The sequence below is a fragment of the Dermacentor albipictus genome, chromosome 10, assembly GCF_038994185.2.
Source record: "Dermacentor albipictus isolate Rhodes 1998 colony chromosome 10, USDA_Dalb.pri_finalv2, whole genome shotgun sequence".
Lineage (NCBI taxonomy): Eukaryota > Metazoa > Arthropoda > Arachnida > Ixodida > Ixodidae > Dermacentor > Dermacentor albipictus.
Genome location: NC_091830.1, coordinates 37,022,391 through 37,038,249, shown reverse-complemented (window position 1 = coordinate 37,038,249; position 15,859 = coordinate 37,022,391). Strand labels below are relative to the sequence as shown.

The following is a 15,859-nucleotide window of genomic DNA, read 5'->3' as shown; positions in this document are numbered from 1 at the left end:
TGTAGCCCCCCCCCCCCCTCCACCATTTGACCTAAGGTAAGTACAAGACGGGGGTAAAACTATCCGGACTTCCGCTGCGCAGTTCTCCACAGGCTTGGCTTGGCTATGCAAGTTTAGATTTCTTATCTATCTGGCTAGAAGCGGCAAACGAATGAAAGTTATTTTTTTATTGACATTGGACATGTTCGGAATCAATCTACATAGTACTAGATCTTAGATGCCTCGTCCGCTACCTTGCAGACATACAGCGGATAAACACAGCAGCGGGCAAGATAACAGTGGGCAGGGCATCTGAGATTGAGTTCACGTCTAGTGGATGGTCTCGGCATAATTTTGTTTGTCTGCGCTTGGCATGTTGGCAGCAGTGGTTTATCTTGTTTTTCGTTATGGATCTGTCTGACTTGCAACTACATCGCGCTGCTGTCATCGCGGCTATATCGACGCCTTACGGTCATCACCATCTTTACGGTAGTGTTTTATTTCTTTTCGTTACGTAAACGTGCTTTGTCGACCAAGGATGCGTGACTACTCGCAACTATAGCAAGTTTGGTATCACGGTCATCACATGCAACACCTGCAATGTAAGTACGCCTACAACTCGGTTGAACTGCTCGGGTTAGTTTAAGTAAATATTCGATGACAAACGCAAAGTCGGTCTTAAGACGTGACTGTGGTTAGACTGCTGTAGCGCTGACAGTGAGAATACCGGAACACAGGCCAGACAGTTAGATCTGGTTGCTTGTCTAGGTGAAGGAACAAGAAAACCATAAACCAATGCAGGTTGAACTGCGTGAGTCGGCAAACGTATGTCTTTGTTGCAGCTGGTGTTTAAAACATATGATGAATTTCCAAGAAAACAACTTGCCGAAAAGTAGGAATTTCTCAACATAAAAGTGCCGTTTGGCATCTTTGTAGAAAGAGCACATGGGGCTGTATTTTTTGAGGATTCTTTCCGTACGATTGCGTCCATCTGTTATCATCTGCCTTTCTGTGTGAAAAACGATGGCGATAAACGGGGACGCGGCTAGGTGAAAGACCATGATGAAGAGAAGAAATAATGGAAAATGAAGAACATTACGAGACGCTGGCTCTTCAGTTCGAGGGAGGTTGAAAAAGTGGCGGGCAGAAGCCGCAACTAAGCAGAATTCCTTGAAAGAAGGAATTCCCTTAGTTCCGTTGAACAAATTCAAAGAAGCTAACGTTGTCCATGACAATCATTATCGGAAGTTTGTGCAGGAATTCCGTGCTGAATGTTTCAATTCGTACAATCACGTTCCATCTGTTGTCTCTGTGCTCAGTCGAAGCGCTTTCACTGACTCGTGGCAAAGCGTCGATTGTTTTTAGGTGAAGCTTCTTTTCTTCTTGCGAGCCGTATCGGACTTTCTTGACCGCGGCCGCTGGATTGTGCCCTCTTGCTGGACAGCTCATACTTTAAAAAAAGATTTGCATCACGTGGTCTGATCTCGGGATCGAAGCTCGGTCTCCCAGCTAAGCAGTCCGATGCTCTAACCATTAGGCCACAAACGATATTTTCTACCTTGGTACTGTTTCCACCATATGCAAGAAACGTGCACGCACTGGCCAACATATCACATATTGATGACCTAGAAAGAACCTATACACGTAAATGTCGACGTGCGCAGCATGTACCACCGCAAAAGTACAACTTTTGCACTTGTAAAAGTGGCAACGGCAGGCGACTTACATACAGGTGGTACCAAACGCACGTATACTTGTCTCGGGCCAATACCAACCAGTTCAGACACATGCTCGCCAGGTGTTGCTTGCGATGGTGATTTCCTCAGTATAGGCGCACCCACAACGGGGGTTTGGCGAAGAAGCGGTCCGTACGTTTAAAATCGGTCAGAAGAAGTCGATGAGCCAATATAAGATTCGTCACAATGCGTAGCACACGTGTTCAAGAGAGCCCATATGCGCGCAAGTTTTTTGTACGCTATAAATGCATGATTGAAATGGACAAATTTATAAGCTTTTCAGTAACCACATCACGAGAGCTTCGTTTCACGGAGATCCCAACACCAGCGTTGGATCTACCCATTTTTTATTTATTCCTAGGTGCAACCACCATTACGGCTGTCTATCGGTAGGGAGCAGTGCGCTTCCGAGACCTTTGGCGCCACCTAGAGTAAGGAACTGGAACGACGTGGTTGTTTCTGAGGCCTCTGAGGATCTGGTGGCGCGCTGCATCAGCGAGCGTCATCCGATCACTGAGGCCATGCTGATTCGGAAAATGTGTTACCATGGCAACAGGGTGCCACCACTAGCAGTCAAGGCCATGTGTAAAGTTAATGTATTTTGTGCTCCAACCATGTGTCTTGCGTATGTCCCCCTTTGTGATGATTCTGTGGTGTGACCCGGCAACGTAGTATAGGTGAATGCAGGGTGTTTCAGTGAATACTTTCAAAAATCTTTACAAGTTGCCCGTAGCAGATATCACAATTCTAGTTCATGAGCTGGTCTACTCGAAGCGGCGGACAATACTCGCACAAAAAAAAATTGAGATGAAAAATCAATTACTTAATAAAAGTCCACTAATAAAATTTTAACTAATTCCATTATGACCTATATTGCAATATACAAATTATAGGCGTGGAGTTCGCATGGCGGATTGAACAAATTTTCAAGATGACACCAGTTTCTAAATACAAATTCGCGAGCTTTGCGGAAAAATGCATTGGCGTTCCAGTGAATTTGTTAACAAAGCGTCGTTTCATGCACCGAAGCACACAAGTAACTGGAACGCCAATGCATTTCTCCGCAAAGTCCGGGAATTTATTCCTCAAAACTGGTGTCGTCCTGAAAATTCGTTCCAAGTATAGCCGCCTTGAGAAGTCCACTTCTAGAATTTGTAAATTGCAATAGTGGTCATAAGATAATTAGCTAGAAGTTAATTAGTAAATAATTGTTAATTAGTCAATTTTGCATTTCAATTTTTTGTGCAAGTGGTGACCGCCGCTTCGAGTAGACCAGCTGATAAACTAGAATTGAGCTATCTGCCACACGCAACCTTTAAAAAAATTGAAAGTGTTCGCTGAATGTCATTTCTTGAACCGAAGTGATGGCGTGTGTAAAAAAAAAAAAAACATATGATGACGTATGTTTCAGTTAAAAAAAAACTGAATTTCTTTCTGAAATTTCTTGTGCTGCACTCGATTATAATGCGATTACTTTCACATATCCTTCATTTGTTTTTGTATGTGATAACGGTCGCAGTATGACGATATTTCGCGCTACATTTATGGATATGCTTTTCTACTTTGTTTACATTCGCATCTGCGTGCTGTTATTAAAAAAGAAATAAATATAGTTATGTGAGAACGCCTAATGTGAAGTTGCATGTTAATGTTCATGCAATCAACCATATTTGAAGTTTAATTAAGAACACTGCTGAGAGTAATGCGGAATTTGATCCTGAAATACACTTTTGTCAAAATGCTATGGCTTTACCCATTAGGATAAGTGACAAATCCGAGGTGCTGGAAAGAGAGAGAGAGCGATAATACAGAGGAAGGTAGGGAGGTTAACCAGAGGTAGTTCCGGTTGGCTACCCTGCACGGGGGGAAGGGTTAAAGGGGATAAAAAGAGAAAGAGAGTGGAAGGGGGAGATAGAGAGCTAGAAAGCGAGACGAGCACTAACAAAGCGCGTTCACTATAGAGCGGTAAGCCGCGGCATTATTAAAGTCTGTTGTTAAGCCCCGTAGACCGCAGGAACCTTAACAGCGCGAGTAAGGCCTTCAACGTGGATGTTCTTTCAGAGCACGGACGTAAAGCTTTCAGTTCTGATAGTGGACGATTGTCCAACTGGTCCAGTACTCTGCACATCACTTGTCTCTGGGCACTATATCGCAGTCAGACACAGATAATGTGTGTAAGCTGTCTCTTGGCTGTTCCATGTGTCGCACGTTCAATAAGGAAAGCATATGAGTTCTTAAAAGCAACGCCTAGCCACAGCCGGTACAGTATGGTCTGTTCACGTAGTGCTAACCCAGGCTGGAGGTGCATCCTTATGTCCGGAGACAACGAACGCAAGCGACACATGGTGAAAACGTTCGAGTCCCACAGGGACAAAGTGCAATCACGGAACATCAATCGCAGCCCAGCCGCAGCGTCTGTTCGCGAAAGCGGGATGAAGACTCGTTGACCACTTTCATGCGCAGTTTGGGCGGCTTCGTCGGCGTGGTCGTTCCTACTGATGTTACAATGTCCTGGAAGCCATTAAAAGATTATGTTATGTCCCTTGTCATGGCTGTGATGATAAATGTGTCCAATTTCTGAAGTCATTTAATCATTGGGTGCGTCCCAAGTAACCACGGACATCCGGGCGACGTCCGACGGACGTCCTTTCTGGATATTCGGGATGTCCGTGGGATATCCATGAATGTCCGACGTACGTCCGAGGGACGTCCCTGGGAAATCCAAAGGTAATCGCTTTGGCATCCGTAGTACGTCCGACGCGGACATCCAGCATGGACATTCAGGGGACGTTCAGGATATATATATATATATATATATATATATATATATATATATATATATATATATATATATATATATATATATATATATATATATATATATATATGTGTGTGTGTGTGTGTGTGTGTGTGTGTGTGTGTGTGTGTGTCTTCCCGGGGATATTCCAGCTATACACATACCTTGAAGCGACAATAGTGGCCGGGACACATTCAAGCACCCGACCATTATATATATTACATTGGTCTAATGCTTGAATGCATTCTTGTTTTAAATAAACGAGAAATAAACTTACACCAACTTCCAAATACAATGAAACCTTTATTGTCACCTTATACATATACATAAAAAGACCAATAAGCAGATATATGCATACTGTTCAAAGAACAAATAAATACACGGATAAAGAAGAAAACTTGCAATTCCAATAGCACAACACAAGGTAGAGAACAGAACAAAAATTCTTATTGCCCACCCTGCTTTGACATTTGAGTATGCAGCATGGAATAAAAAGAGCAAAAAGAATTAGCATTATTAAGCAGCGAAAGCAACAGAAATGACGTGAAGGAATTAATCTTGACTACATCACTTCACTAGCACTGTGCCACACGGGCACAAAAAATGACATTAACTGGCTAATGCCTTAAACTTTAATGTCATTCGCGGGGTGCCACACGGTCATGCTTAATGGTATTGCAGCTTAAAAATGTTATTCGCGACGTAGTGCGTTCTCGTAAGTCAACTTGCCGTCAAAAGCGTACTCTCGTTCCCAATGTCTCGACATTCTGACGTGGCTAAACGAACTATTAGTGAAGAACAGTTAATATATTATTCACTTTCTTTAAACAATAGCTCTTTCTCGTGGCGTAGTGCGTTCTTACAATTATTAAAACTCACTTGGCCATCGAATGCGTACTCTCGTTTACAATGTCCCCGCCGTGGCCGTAGTGACCATATTCTCACGATATTAAACAAACTTGTAGATAAAAACAACTAATATATTCTTCACTTTTTTAAAAGGAGCTTTTTATTTTCGTAGAGATCAGCAGGCGATCTTGCCGCTACTCACGGCTACAGCTCTAATCATGAGCGCATTAGTCAGGAGAAGCTGTTTGCCAGGAGAATCAAAGGGCGCCGATGAAGAGTCCGCGGTAGCTAAAGCAAATGTAGACTCCGGGGTCCTGCTTACCAGAGAACCCGCATTGACTTGTGCGTAGACCTCTCCTAAGGGATCCTGTTCCGTTCTCACAGCGAAGTGAACCATCCGAAGCGTCACGTAGAGTATATATCCATCAGGGAAGCAAGGCACATTGTCCTTAGTGCGCGTAGTGTCACAACCACCGTCCTGAACTTCCGATGTCGCCTCGGTGCAGCGACCAGCATCACAAGGCGTACAAATGTTTGCAGGGACAGCTCGACCGCACATGATAATGCATGCGTGCGGGGTATACGCGCCACTGCACAGTTCTAGACTTGCGAATTCTCGAGCTGTTCACTGCTGGTTGCCGGTGCGAGATCCGAAGTCCTCGAATATCGTCTTTGTTTCCAGCGACGCTCTTTTTCGCGCGTGCGGCTTCTCCCGCAGTCTAGGCATCCTGGCACCTGTGAAGAAAACACATTTCAATACCCAAACGAATTAAAAAAGAAATCGATGTAGCTGTCATACCTTGGTAGCTGAGTAGGAGACTTCGGTAGGCACGGTAGGTGACAAACGCTGCTCCACTGCCCTTAAAACGATCGCAGAATGAAAAATGGCGTGGCGACGATGGCTAGAGCTTGGATTGCATTGGATGACTGAAGCGTTCTGCTTTGCCAAGGTTCTAACACTTCCACGTGCATCTACGCAAACATAAATAGGTTTTTAAGATAGTGTATTATTACACAGTGAAATATTTACTTATTCTGGGAATATTCGGTATCTGCTTTTCGAGTTTTTAGTTTCTGCTAACGCTGTCGGCGCCAGAAAAACATAGCCTTTGAGATTACCGTCAATGCATGGCGGCTCTGACGCATTATAGCTTTCGTAATCGCTTTCAACGCACGCGGCCACCAAAAGCGTAGCCTTTGAGATTTGTTTTTGTTACCTATAATGATATTATTGTATGCACAATTGAACACTGTAGACTACTTCCTGTTTTAAGAAACCAGCCAAAAACAGGCGCACACAGGAAACATACGAGACGACAGGAAAGAGGCTGGAAGGGGCCTGTCTTGTGTACGTTTCCTGTGTCCGCCTTTTTTTTTTTTGCTGGTTTTTTCTTAATACAATGCACCAACTAGCCCAACATCGTGTTTTACTTCTTGTTTCAATGATAAACCTGAACCTACATAGCGTCCCAGTTACATGTTCGGAGGTCAGGACCATTTTTTTAAAGCAAACTACAAACTGTTTGTATGACCCACCGATATAAAAAAAATCGTATTTTAATACTACGATGTTAAAGTGGGCAGAACTTATATCAAGTTGGAAATATATTTATTTTGCTTTGAAAAAAGAATGAACTGTGTCCGATAGAGAACAAAAATAAACAAATATAATATGAACAGACTAAAATTTCCGGCAATATATTTATGCTAGTTTATATATAATTCCCTAGTGTATATCCTGGGCATGCTTATTTATGGACAGCCAGCGGACGTTCAAAATGGGATGTCCCATGGACATCCCGGTGGGATGTCCTTCGGACATCCAAACAGGATATGGACTTCTCCTGTACGTCCCACGGACGTCCGTGTTGGATATCCGGATGGGTGGACGTTGGGACTTATGGTGGACGTCCCACGGATATCCGTGGTTACTTGGGGTGGCGCCTAGGGCTTTGTATGCACTGAAGGGCTGCCTTGGAGTCACTAAAGACAGTCCATTGTTGCCGTGGTTCCTGCTTAATGAAATCAAGTGCAGCATGGAGCGCCGCGAGTTCTGCACCCGTCGATGTGGTCACACATGAAGTTTTTAATTTGATTTCTTCAGATTTCGTGGGGATGAAGACGGCAGCAGCAGAGCTGTTGAGTTTCGCCGAAGCATCTGTGTAGACATCTTGCCGGAATATGTGCACGTTGTGAATGTGTTCCAAGATTGCTTGTTTCAAATATTGCAAATCCGCTCCGGCTTTGTTTTTGATGCCTGGAATTGTCAACTGCACTTGCGGCTGGTGCAGACACCACAACGGGTCAGGTATAGTCGTATAGCAGGCGTAAATTGTGATGGCAAGTAGGACTGATGTCTTACAATACCTTAGGCAAAAGTTGAATGTGGCCTTTTCGCTGACAGGCAAGCAAGATGGTGGAAGGGAATCCTAGTCAGGTGTTGGATGTGTGCTCTCAGGACATCTGTATCGATGTAGACTGTCAAAGAAGCGTCTCTGGCAATGGCCAGTGTCGCAATTGAAGATGCAGTTTTCGGCAGATCGAGACAAGTTCTGAGTGCTTGTGCCTGCACACTGTGGAGTTTACGGATATTTGTAGCGCAAGTATTTCCTAGTACAGGTAAGCTGTACCGCAGGCGCTGGAAAGCATTTTTAGAAGAGTAATAGGCATGTGTCGCCCGAAATCTGATATCATCAAATATGCATTATTACTTGCCTATTTCTAATTCTGTAACTCAAACTAGCAGCGTGAATACATTGAATTAGTATTCAGTTCAACCAAGTTTTAAGCCTTTTTACATTGTCTACTTCCCGAGCGCTCGTCGACAAAAAAAAGTTGAATTCCGATTCGGAAAGTGAGATAATTTCTGCATTCCCGGTGTACTTCAATGATGTTCGTCATAGATGAATTTAACTCTGTCCGTGGTTCGAAAAGCAAGACGAGATGCCGTACTGGATTCTGCCATGGCACCTGATGTTCCCAGCGCTCTACAAGGCATCGATCGCACACGAAACCGACTATCTCGGAGGTCACCACTCGCGCTGTCTCAGGTAAACAGGGGCCCAATAGATGGCAGCACAAGTCTGGATCAATGGAATCGTTCTAGTTTTGAAAAAGGTCGATGAGTTCGAGTTTCGCCTCGTGGAATAAAATTTTCTAAGGCATTTTTCATGGGCACGATAAAGCTGCTAATTCATACTTCTTTGTAAAGATTCGCGTGGCCAATTTCGAGATAACTAATTGGCTAGGAGGATTGACATTTTGTATACAGTCTCAGTTTATGGGATTTCGCTCACTCTTCACGGTGTGAGCGAAATGTGCGTTCGAGTTTTGCTTAGGTCTATTTTGTTGGCATGCAGCTGTGTTTGTGCAAGATTAAGGGAATGTGAAATGCGATTTTTGATAAAGCATAAACTTTTTCTAATGAAGTTGATCCTGTATGCTGCTACGCAAAAAGGAAAATTCGGTTTCGACGTTTTATTCGGCAAAACCGATCGCAATGCGAGGCACGCCGACGGGGTGGGGAGGAGAAGGGGAAGTCGGCTCTGGCAGTCTCTAACTAGGGCACTCACTATTGTGTTACTTATGCTCTATTTTCATCAAATCTATAGAATCCTTGCAGTAGCTTGGGCACAAGCCTTATTTTATTAAAGTAAAACTAAAAGATCTTTAGTCAGCATAAAGACTGGTAGGTGTTGCTCATTTTATGAGAGTAAATAACTGAAACAATGAAAATGAGGCACGTACACATCAGTGTTTGTATCTAAATGAGACGAATCTTGTTTGCGCTAGTGAGGTAGCATCAGTAGCGGACGACACACGCTAGGCCTCGTCACCAGTAGCTGCTAGCTCTCTTCGTCAGGAGGAGGACGATGTAGTACTGTGTAGACGAGCGAGCAATTTTGACGAGAGGCGTACGTACATCGAGAAGTATGACACACGTCTAAATACATTTAAGGCTTTTATGCCCCGTTTGTTACAGTGGCAAAGATATATTCTGGGGGGTCGACGCAGAATGGGCGCATGACCAGTGCCCTCCTTCTCCTCGCCCCAAGAATGTTGTTTCAAAAAATACAAGTAATATAGGAAAATCAAGATAGATAGTTCAAGTTCAAGTTCAAGAGTTCTTTATTTGCATATTAATAAGGTTACAAATGGGGATTATACATACATACAGAGGGAGGTCCCATAGTCAACAGACTGTACAGGGGACCTCCCATTACAAGTGAGTAGGATATATAAATACAAAGCAGCTATATAAAAACACAAAAGACACCATATTAAGTTAGTCACTTGCTTACGCTGTAAAACATTAACGACACAAAGCACTTATTAATAAAATGATAACGATCACATTGTTATATTGAGTGCAAAAATTTACGAAGGTTTGACTTGAATGTGTAAAAATGAGAGGATATCTTAATATGACACGGTAATGAGTTCCAAAGTAGTGTGGCTGAAAAATTAGTAGTAAATTTACCATAATTAGTTCTAGGTTTTGGTAGTAAATAGCTGTTGGTAGAAGCGAAACGGGTAGACGTGGAATATGGATACTGGCTGGTAGTAATTATAGGGAATGGGAGCTTTCCGTTAACAGATTTATAAACAAGTAGTCCAAGTGAGTATTTATTTAATTTCTGTAACGATAAAATGCCGTTAGATCTGAGCAATGGAGATGCTTCCGATGTGTAGCTGCTACGTGTAATGATGCGAATTGCTTGATTTTGTGTATGCTGTAGTGGAGATAAATGTGTGGGATACGTGTTTCCCCATGATGATATGCAATAATTAATATGCGTGTGAATAAAAGCGTAGTAGAGGGAGATGAGTGTCTTCATTTTAAAGAAATTGCGAACTTTAATTAATATTCTAATTCCATATGCTGCCTTCTTTGTTAAAGATAAAACATGCTCGTCAAATTTTAGGTGTTTATTTAATATGACGCCAAGAAACAGTACACTATCAGCAGGATAAATTGCACTGGAAGCAAAGGTTAGCGATGGATACAGTGAGATATGTTTTTGTTTAGCTGAGAAGATCACGAAGTTAGATTTGGCAGTATTAATGTGTAGTCTGTTTAGTTGGCACCAGGTTACAATATTTGCCGCGTCGTGATTAAGCTTACACATCAATGAATCAAGGCTTTTGTCTGAGGAGAAGATGGTAGTGTCGTCAGCGTAAAGGATACATTCAGAGGACTTTAGGTACTTTGGGAGGTCATTAATGTATATTAAAAACAAGAGAGGCCCTAATATAGATCCTTGTGGTACACCAATGTTAGTTGTTTTAGGGTGCGAGTAAGTGTTGCAGATTGATACAGTGTATTCTCTATCTTTTAAATAGTTACGTAGTAATTGCAGTGCCGGGCCAGTTATACCAATAGAGTCTAATTTAGCAAAAAGGATGTTATGAACAAGTGAATCGAATGCTTTAGAAAGGTCAATAAATAATGCACCAGCGAAATTTCCAGTGTCAATTGCCTGCCGAATCTTGTCTGTTAGAAATATTAATGCCAAATCAGTTGAGTAACCTTCCCGAAACCCAAATTGATTTGGTGATAGGATGCAAAATTTTGATAAATAGCTTGATAAGCGTGTTACGATTAGATTAGATTAGATAGATAGATAGATAGATAGATAGATAGATAGATAGATAGATAGATAGATAGATAGATAGATAGATAGATAGATAGAGGGATAGATAGACAGATAGATAGATGGAGAGAGAGAGAGAGAGAGAGAGAGAGAGAGAGAGAGAGAGAGAGAGAGAGATGGATATAAAGAAGGCAGGAATGTTAACCAGTCAAATATCCGATTGGCTACCCTATGCTGGGCTAAGGGAGAAGGGGAAGAGAGAGAAACGAGAGTGAGAGAGAGTGTAGAGACGTGTACGGACAGTACTTTAGTCCAAGCCGCTCATGCAAACCAGACGTTCTGAGAAAGCACAAAAGTGCCTTCACTGCCTTCTGAGCCGATGATCGGTGGGGACGGTGCTCTAGCACTCTCTGCATGTTCACTCAGAGGACGATCATCTAGTTTTAGGAAGACCAAGAAAGCCGCTGAATATCACGTGCTACTCCAATAAAAACTTTCTGTGCCTTAGGGATACCTATGAGCCGACATTACATGTATAGGTTTCCTGCCGTAATTTATTGCTTTATTACACAGAACCCTGGCGCGGTCATTGCCACTAGCTCCCTCAACGTTCAGAGAGTTGCGTATTGGCACCAAAAATCGGGGAAGGGATTGGATTTGTAACGTCTTTATTTAAGACAGACAGAGAGAGAAAAAAGATCACAATAACCTTAAGTATTAGATGCTGTGTGGATGTACGCTACTCGAGTTTACGTTCGCGCTCTTCGTGATCGGTTTCTATGGACGCGACGACCTGGTCTTTCTCAGACGAATTCAGCGGGCTACGTTGACCGAAGACAAAAGTTTTCGAGATTGCTTTGGCGAGGTCGAATATTATCACCCAATGTAACTGGCTGGATTTTTCGAGTTATTCCATCCACGATAGGCTTGCGGATTGCACTCTCCTGTCTTCGTTTGCGAGAATGACAGTTGCACTTTATTATAACACATGGATGAACGTTACAATTAAAAAAAAAGTCAGTCGTGAATGGAGACCAATAGCGTAAATGAGGTTCTGGTGTAACCGTAGACACAGGGTAGCATGTATATATAGACAAAAAGGGAAGGACGAGCAGCTAGACCTACTAGAAAGAGTGGCGGAGAACTTAACAGGCACAGGAGGTCCGGATGCGGTTCACTATGTATTAGTGCCCTCAAGCTTACTCAGAAAAACATACACATGCCCAGCAGTTTGACACCGAGGAGCAAATCGTTAAGGAGCAAACAACGAAGGCTGTGGAGAGAAAACCGCATTATAATGTAATACATATAGATGTTCAGCGCGGAGTAGGACAAAAGACAACGCAAAGCGACAGGCACAAGCATGTTTTGCGTTATCGTTTGTCCTATTATGCGCTAAAAATTAAAGTGTTGCGCATTACCAGATAGCCCGAACCACCGTCTCGCCTAGCTCAGCTAGCAGTTTCGAGGTATTCAACCAGAAATATGTAGCGTCATTCTGTTGGGCGTATGAAAACGCTCTTAATTCGTGTTCAAGCGAAGTCTGACGGAGGCCCTGCAAGTGGGCTGGCGCCTTAGTTCCCTGCATTTTTATTCCACATTTACGTGGCGCTACCAGAAAACGCCAACACATTTCCCGCCGCGACCATGCCGCGATTGACAACAGTGCCTGGCTCACAGCATGGAACTAGCACGGCCGAATGAGTGGCTATTCAAATATTGACCCTATGTCGCATTATGGAATGACTCGCGAAGCCATTACCGGAGTTTGTCTTAATTATCGGTGACATCACCGCTTACCGACAGTTTGAGAAGAGCGGCGTGGTTAATCGATGCCCTAGGGGCCACAGGTCATTGTCTCCTAATAGCTGCGCACCTAATTTTTGTCCTTCGCGCTGCACTAATCTTCTCGACGTGTTTCGATTAGGAGATGATCATGCATAAATGGCGAAGCGGGGTAGTCTGCGGAATTCGCGTACGAAAATTGCGTTAGGTGGTATGCCAAAAGGGGTCTCCAGCCTTTTCCCGTTTCCTTATCGAAGCTTTCGGATAGGTGATAGCACAAAGAGAATGCAGTCATTATATGGGTGTTGGGTAGTCGGCTTTATATTGAACAGTGAATATGCGGATCCCATGCACTGTGGGAATTGGTATAAGTGAAGCCTTGTTGGTGCCTGTGAGAAACGCTGTTCTTGTTTAGAGACTGCAAGTAAAGAGCACACGATCAAGTGGGAGAAATTTTGACAGGGACACGTATAGTTCAGCGTAAGCGTGTTGCAATGCGCTGCTTGTTGCGCTCGAACCCCCAGATCGCGCGCGGGGTGACGAAGGAAGGAATACAATGATTATACAAGGTGTACAAACGATCATACACCAAGGCATGAAAAATATGTAAATTCCACGTAGCTAGACAGAGCCAAAGTAATGTTCCAAGGTTTGAAAAACTTGTAAATTCCACGTAGCTAGACAGAACCAAGGTAACGTTGTTAGACGTCGCTTGGAAGTACTCAGATTATATGTTGCCTGCCACCCCATTACATAATTAGTCTTAATTGGGTAATCGACTTCTCAAGTATTAGAATTAGATGAAATGTGCTAATGAGAAAATTGTAGAGCAACATAAAAAACTCCTTATACAGCTTTCTGTTGCTCAATACGCACTATAAAGAAGTGTTTTGTTCCGAGCCTGAAGGAGGCCCGCAAATACACGCAAAGTGCCTGGATCGGCCAGTCACGCCACAACCAACAGTATACCTTGGTTCTGTCCAGCTAAGTGACATTTGCATACTTTTAAATCTTGGTGTATGATATTTGGAACACCCTGTGTAGGCGTTGGGTAGACGCCTCAACCTATAGCGAAATAATAATTGTTTTGCAGGAAATGCACCACAGTTCCGTTACCCTTCACGGTAAAGACATATGCCGTTGCGCTGTTCAACTGAAGGTTGTGGGTTGGTTGCCGGCCGTGACAACTGCATTTCGTTGGAGGAGAAAACGCAAAAACGCTCGTGTACCCAAATATAGGTTCACGTTTAGGAAACCCAGAAATCAAAATTAATCCAGAGTCCCTGCACTACAGTGTGCCTTATAATCCTATCGTGCTTCTGGCACGTAAAACAAAACAATCTTTTTCCACATTGCAACTTTCAGATATGCAGAGAAGGCACTACATTACACTTACCATACCGTATTTAATAATGTAAGCCCCACCCACGCGTAACGCCCGCACCCCAACTTCGGAGTTCCAAAATGTAAAAAAAAAAAAAACAGTTTCTCTAAGGGTCACGCTACTATTCGCGTGCTGGTTAATTTCGACAAGCCGCTACAAGATGACACTATAGTCTGCGTCTGAAAAATCGGTCAGCCGCAGAAAATGTCTTCGTACTCCGCGGCCAGTGGTTGTATTTATTTGCACAGTAGATTGAGCGCGCAGCTCGGGGGCTTCAGTGAGTAGCCATAAGTTTGCCTCCTGTAAGGCTTGCACCCAGTAAAAATTACGAAAAGAAAAGGGCCGGCCTTACACGAGTAAATACAGTCCTTCCCAACGGGGATGTTCACAGTGTATTTTAAAATTTGATCAGTAGTAGTTGCTTTAGGCACTTTTCTGCAGTAGAACGCAAGAAGGGTACATTCTCTTCGGCGCAGCCGCTCGCGATTCCGGAAGTAGAGTTTCAAGCGGTTTGAACAAGGAGGTAAAGCGTTGAGGGGGATGGGGGTGGGTGGAAGTGCGCTTTCCGGAAGAATAAATTACTTGCAGTGTTTTTCCGAGGTCATACATTAACAACTGCGGAGAGCAGGGCTTGGGAGCTGAAAGATGTGAATTGAGGTTGCAGCCAGCTGCGCCATGATTCGGTAGTCTGCGCTACGTAAAAAAAGAAAGGTTTTTATTTTTTGCGGAGGGGGCGCTACATTACAGTTATATTTTTGACGGACTTGCTGTAAGCATATATATTATAAGTTTAAACGCGATCAATTCTGAAACTACTCCAATGTATTTCTTTTCTGTGTGCAGGGGTTCAATTCAAGTTGCTATTTATTTATTTATTTATTTATTTATTTGTTTCAGTACTCTCAGGGACAGAGGTATTACAGAGAGGTGGGGCATACAAAATCGGTGGCATTTTTCTTACGTTTGTTGTCGTCGGTGACTGAAGGCATGGAGATGTTTCCAGTCATTTCCAGCTCGAGGAAAAAATGAATTTATACAGAGGCCAGCTCGGCAAAGCGGTATTCCTACCTTGAAGTTGTGGTCAGTGCATGACGATATATAAGATGGAGAGAGGAGTAACTTGTCTTTGAGAATAGGGTTGGCATAATAAATTCTATGAAAAACACAAGCGAAAATATTTAAGCGAAACGTAGGCCTGGGACTACTCCATGTTGTAAAACCAGTGGCAGAACAATTGCACGTAGTACTTCCATGTAATTAAGTGCCAAGATGTTCCTAGCAGCAGTTATCTTGCGTTCTCGTCTCAATCTACGCAGATGGTATAGCGGGCAAGAAAGCATGACACGGGCTGGATTGTAATCCACACAGAAGCGACTACAGCGCAGGGAGCGACGAAAGACAAACATATCAGGGACAGGCACAAAGCGGTGTGGTGTGCGACAATCTGTGGTTAGAGAGCGATCGGATGGCGATTGGTGACGTTCGAGATGTCGCGAAGTGTGGACGTAATGCGGTTTTGACAGATATCCCAGCTCCTGACTTAGCCAGCTGCTCGGTTTGTCTGCGCTGAGGTGACGCTAATGACCTCAGCGCGTATCGATCATATTCTTTCGCTTAGAGAGAAGGGTTCTCCCGCCGCCTCACTCCAAGCTAAGCAGGCCGCAGGCGGTCGCGCTCAGGCTCTTGCAAACGAACTCCTACCGAAATCCGGGGTCCCTTAACAGAATATAGCCCG

General features: G+C 43.5%; 2 long non-coding RNA genes across 3 annotated transcripts in view; one reads left to right on the top strand and one right to left on the bottom strand.

Annotated features, from left to right (window-relative positions):
• Positions 1-327: 327 nt before the first annotated feature.
• Positions 328-15,859, top strand: part of LOC135911866 (uncharacterized) — a 279,105-nt gene continuing 263,573 nt past the window's right edge. For both annotated transcript variants that reach the window (XR_011509150.1, XR_010567483.1), the window contains exon 1: positions 328-581. This is a non-coding gene — a long non-coding RNA (uncharacterized lncRNA). The remainder of the gene's footprint in view (positions 582-15,859) is intronic.
• On the bottom strand, positions 4,796-6,273 carry LOC135911859 (uncharacterized). The gene is made up of 2 exons (XR_010567482.1): positions 6,161-6,273; positions 4,796-6,096 (listed from the first exon to the last, which is right to left on the bottom strand). It is a non-coding gene; the product is annotated as an uncharacterized lncRNA (long non-coding RNA).